This window comes from Taudactylus pleione, unplaced genomic scaffold (genome assembly GCF_031769625.1).
Source record: "Taudactylus pleione unplaced genomic scaffold, aTauple2 ptg000006l, whole genome shotgun sequence".
Classification (NCBI taxonomy): Eukaryota; Metazoa; Chordata; class Amphibia; order Anura; family Myobatrachidae; genus Taudactylus; species Taudactylus pleione.
The window spans coordinates 15,058,678-15,064,677 of record NW_028284409.1 but is presented as its reverse complement, the minus strand read 5'-3'; positions in this window follow the sequence as shown (position 1 = coordinate 15,064,677).

Here is a 6,000-nt window from a genome sequence, read left to right as displayed (position 1 = left end):
CAGCTACAAGTATTCACAGCTAACTCTTCATTTTCCGTGAAATCCCTTGAACAGGGTCAGGATTTACTTTCAAAACTGAACATTCTCCCTGAATCAACGTCCCCTAGACCTTCGTCACCCAAGCCTCAGCATTCTCTGGCTCCAGAATGGTCCACGGTCACGAGATGTCAGGACCGCGTTACTGCTCTGACATGAATCTCCCATTATATCTCTCTTTGACCACTTCAATTGTTTCCACCTGAGCCTCCCCCGTGACTATACATTATGTTTCTGGCTCGATGGCTGGACTTCCATTTCACTGTTTGAAAATGTCTTTCTTAGGTCGTGACCTACTGCTACTAGCTAGGTCACACATATTTTCATTAGCTCGTTTTCTGGTTCTCATTAATATGTCTTTGTTTTCCACTGGTTTTACTTTGTATGTTTTTGCAAAAGCATTTTACAGATGTAATATTGTGTATTTAATTCTTTCTGCAAAGTGTTTGCTTTTTTTCTTTTTATATTTACTGGGTCCCCTTTTGGGGTTTCCTAATCGTATATATGCTTGTGGCCTACCCCCTATGCTCCCTGTATTTTTTATACTTCCTGTACATTTATTCATTTATTATACATATTATTTGTTTTGAACCCCTTCAGGGTTCCTGTGTTTAAGAGTTGTCGCCCGTATGGGCTATTCTTTCTCTTCTTCTTTCCCCTTATTCTTTCTCTTTTTTTCGTGGCTTCTCTATTCTTTTTCCTCTTCCATTTTCCATACTGCCTGTCTCTGGGAACAAATTATATTTAATATTTGTGGCACTCACAATGTTTGTTTTTTTGCAGATATTTTCTTTTTGGTACCATGGCCTTGAAGGTATTGTCAATTAATGTCAATTGCCTCAACTTGCCACGTAAGCATACTATCACCTTGAGCGCCTGCAGGAGGGAAAAGACTGATATTGCGTTCCTTCAGGAAACCCGTCTTACAGGTACTCACACTCAATTGCAGGGAAAGCAGTTCTCTCAAACTTTTTTTGCCTCGGCGGATTGCAAGAAACGGGTGTTGCGATACTTATTCACAACAAGATCCCTTTCCTGCACTCCTCTACATTCTCAGACCCCGAGGGTCGTTTCCTCATAGTTGTTGGTAGATTATGCTCCACTATAGTCACTTTGGTTTCGGTTTATGCTCCGAACCAGGGACAGGGTTCCTTTTTCTCTAGACTGTTTAGATGCACTGAGCGATGAGTTCAGGGTCATCTCATAATAGCCGGGGATTTTAATGTTACACTTGACCCAGCCCTTGATAAATCCCCATCACCAACCAATAAAGCTAATATTTCTCCTTGCAAGGACGCTCGGACTTTATCTTCCTTGCTTTAACAATATAATTTATATGATTCTTGGTGCCTTAAAAACTCATCAGCATGTGATTATACTTATTATTCGGTCCCGCACCACACATATTCGCGCATCGACATGATGTTTATATCCCACTCGCTGATTCCTGAGACCTCTCAAGCCGGGATTACCCCCCTCACCTGGACAGTTCGCGCTAGAGTCTTTGTCACCCTTGAGTTTTTACAACTTTACCCTCACCCCCGTAGATGGCATCTCGATGATGCGCTTTTAATTAATCCATCCACTTTTACCACCATTAAACAGGCCATTTCTGACTATTTTATGATCAATTCATCTCCCAATATAGCACCTGGGATCATATGGGAAGCCCATAAAGTGACCATTCGTGGCCAACTCATTAGCTCTGCCTCAAAGGCCCGCAAACGTGCTGCTGCTGCTGAGATATCCTCTTTAGAACAATGATTATCTACACTTCTTGACGCCCATAAGCTCAACCCCACTAGTGACTTATTACACCAGATTGACTCTATCTGAGGCCAGCTAAATACCTTGCTCTCTCAGAAAGCTGCCTCTATCCTACAAAAACTTCAGCATCGTTTCTACGACAAAGCTGACAAGGCTGACTCATTGTTGACTAGAAAATTACAAAAGAAACGTGCGCTGAATTTAATTGATAAAATTCACTCTCAGTGCTCTGATTCCGTTACTTATGACCCCCTAGCAATTGTTGAAGAATTTAGACAGTTCTATACCTCACTATATAATCTTCTGACCCCCTCCTCAGGACCCCCCTCCCCGGTGTGCTGACCTGGAGACATATCTAGGTGACACCACTCTCCCTAAGCTGTCCCTGTCCCATCTTTCCTCTTTAAATGCTGACATTACGCAGGACGAAGTACGCGCAGCCATTAAATCCATCAAAGGTTCCTTTGCCCCTTGCCCCGACGGTTTCTCGGCTCAGTACTATAAAAAATTTGCCGAAAGTTTAGTTCTCCATCTAACAGATTTCTTTAACAAGGCATTAGATGGTGCACCATTTGACTCCGCAACGACACAAGCAAATATTGTGGTGATACCAAAACCCAGGAAAGACCCCTCATTTTGCTCTAGTTATCGCACTACCTCTTTGCTCAATGTAGGTCTAAAACTCTACGCTAAAATACTGGCTACTAGATTGAATCCCCTTCTGCCATCCCAAATACATCCTGACCAGGTGGGGTTTGTCCTCAGACGTCAGGCCCCTGACAATATTAGGAGGACTATCGACTTAATACACACCACCCATGAAGGTAAAACTCCCTCATTACTGATGTCATTGGATGCCGAGAAGGCCTTTGACCGAATCTCATGGCCTTTCATGTTTTGGGCTTCTCTGGCAAATTTTTGCAGGGTCTCTCGGCTCTATATTGCTCTCCCTCAGCTACCATTTCCGCTAATGGCTTCACATCTACCCCATTCAATATATCCAATGGCACCCACCAGGGCTGCCCCCTCTCGCCACTTATTTTCACCCTTATAATAGAACCCCTAGCTGCTAGAATCCGTGCTAATTCAGGTATATCTGGAGTGTTAGTTGGATCCAGGGAGCACAAACTGGCCTTATATGTGGATGACATTCTGTTGTCCATGTTGTCCATTTCGGACCCGCTTACCTCGCTTTCCCCTACTTTGACTGAAATTGAAATATACGGTTATATTTCTGGATGTAAAGTTAACCTGGATAAAACGGAAGTCCTTGACTTTTATATCCCCCAAAATGAAAAAGTCTCTTTGGAACATCTCTTCCCATTTAAATGGCATCTCCAAAAAATTTAATATTTGGGTATTTTTATAACCAAATATTACCATCAATTTTTTCAGGCCAATTTCCCCCGCATTCTTTCCCAAATCAAATTAGACCTAGCTTCATGGACCCATCATTTCATCTCCTGGATAGGTCGTATTAATACAGTTAAAATTAATATCCTGCCTAGACTCCTTTACCTTTTCCAGTCCCTCCCTATACATGTCCCCCTTATGTTTTGAAATTTCTCCAATCCCAGACAACAAAATTTATATGGTCAGGAAAACATCCACGGGTACGTCTCCGAATTCTTCAGAGATCGTCTCAGGCAGGAGGTCTAGGTATACCTAATTTTAAGCATTGCTACTTCTCTGCTCAACTCGCTCAGTGCATCTTATGGAATAGTTCTGATAGAATTTGGGTTCAGATTGAAGCAGAGGCCATAGGACTGCTTTCTCCTGCTTCCCTTCTTTGGCTCCCTAGAGCCCTTCGCCCTAAAAGAGTCTGTGACCACATTATCACTCATTCGCTGTCATTATGGGACAGAGGCCCTGATTCAGAGCCGGATGCTCTGACAGAGCGATCGCTCTGAATCAGGGCCGTCCTTCTTGTTTTTCAGAGCGGCCTCCTGGCCGCTCGCATAGCTGTGGGTGGCCACCCACAGCTATAGCGAGCGGCCAGGAAGATGGTCGCGATGGTCAAGACCATCATGACCATCGGGCTTGCGATGAGACTGTTGTGGTAGGGTCTCGTTGCCGCAAGCCCCAGAGTGCTTTCGGCTCTAATAGAGCCAAAATACTCCCACTGACATCACTTGTGATGTCAGTGGGGCCGGCCCCAGACGGTAGGTGTTCCCATGGGAATGCCTCCGTCTGGGCAGCCACGCCCCTGGCCCGCCCACCAAAGGGGGCGTGCTGTCACTCAACATCGACAGCACGCCCCCTTTGGTATGAGACCTGGAGCAATGGTTTGCCAGTCGCTATCTGGGTCTCGTGCATGCGCACAATGGAGCCGGCTCCGTCATGCGCATGTGCACTGGGCCTCCATCGACCTGCTTGCGAGCGCACAGCGCTCGCGCGCGAGTCTGGATCAGGCCCACAGTCACCCGTAAATTTGGCCCCTCTCCTTCTCCCACTCCAATCATCCCACTATTTAACTCCTCAGAGTTTCCTCCTGGCATGACTCCTTTAGCTTTTCTTCCCTGGCAAATGGCTGGCATTAGATGTCACGACCAGCGTTTCTTGGCACGGTGGTCAGCGGGTGATACCTGTGAGGATGCTGTTGCGGGGGGCATCTGGTGGTGGTGCTGGTGCCTGATGGGGAGCATTGGCTGTGCGTAGTCCTGTTTGGGCATATTGTCACTCTGTGCTGGTTAGGCCTGGCAGTGCTTCCGTTCCGTTCTGGCTTGGGCGCCGCCATCTTGCCTCCAGTCATGTGACTTAGTTGCCCTATCCTGGTTGGTCAAATGCTCTCTCTGGCCTCTCACAGTGCGGCACTGGGTATTTAAGGAAGTGCCGAGCTTCCTCTCATTGCCAGTAAAACGTGTTTCTCAGCAGGAGCTGAGAGAGAGTTCCTGAGCTAGTCTGCCTGCCTGTTGGATTCTGCCAAGTCTGCTATACCTGAACCTGCTACTAAACCCTGCTGGATACCCCTGCCTCCTCCTATTGCCTCTCCCACTGCCTGAGTACCTGTGTCAGTAATTTACCTTGCACCTTACCTCCACTTGCATTTCCTCTGGACATTATTGTTTCTGCCAGCAATCACAAGTCTGCTAATTCACTTCAGCCTGCCACTCACCTCAATCAGCAATTCACTCCAACCTGCAGTTCTTTTCAGCCTCACAAACCCCAGAATACTGGATTACCTTCTGTTGTCACTACCTGGACTTTTTCCCATTTGCATCACTACAGTTCCCTTAGTGCTAAACCCAGACTTTCTGTTTTGCCACTTTCATGTCTGTCAAACCACTTATTAAAAATTCCACATTTATTTTTAAATCAGCTCCAGTGTCTGCTCCTTATACCACCCCGAGTCCACAACAAAACCAGAACCTCACATTAGATATCTCAATGATTTGACCCGTGACTCCTCCTTTCCCTCATTTGCCAAACTCCAGTCTAAATTTCATATTCCATCAAAATATTTTTTCCAATATTTGCAATTACGGAATTTTCATAACATAGTTAAACACCGCATTGTTCATCGTTTTTCTGACTCCTACTGAGATGCTGTGTCTTCGCCACTCTTCCACTGCTGGCCTAATATCGGCTCTATATTTAGAACTCTCTACACCTTTAGACTCCACACGTAACCCACATGAAGCGGCCTGGGAGCGGGACCTGGGTGAAGTCCTGAACCCTGATGATTGGAGGGAGATTGGGGAGAGAGCCGCCTCCAGTTCCATATGCGTCAGAATAAAAGAGAACGTCTATAAAATTCTTTATAGGTGGTACTTGGTCCCCTCCCGACTAAAAAAGATATTCCCTGATGCATCCGATAGATGTTAGCGTGGGTGCTTTACAGAAGGCACGTTCTTCCACATTTGGTGGAGCTGTCCAAAACTCACTAATTTTTGGCTAAATATTAAGAATTTGATCATCTCAATTACTCACCTCCCGATCCCTCTAGACCCCAAATTCTTTCTTCTACCCTTACCTTTTCCGGCTGCCACTTATTATCAAAACAAATTAATCAGACACATCCTTTCGTCTGCTACCTGTCAGCTGGCAGTGGATTGGAAACAGTTAATGCCTCCCTTCCTACAATCAGTCATTAACAGGGTCTGGTCGGTTCAGCTATTGGAATACATGACCAGTATCCTTAACCAATCTTGCAAAACATTTGATAAGGTGTGGGCCCCCTGGTTGTCCTTATTCAAT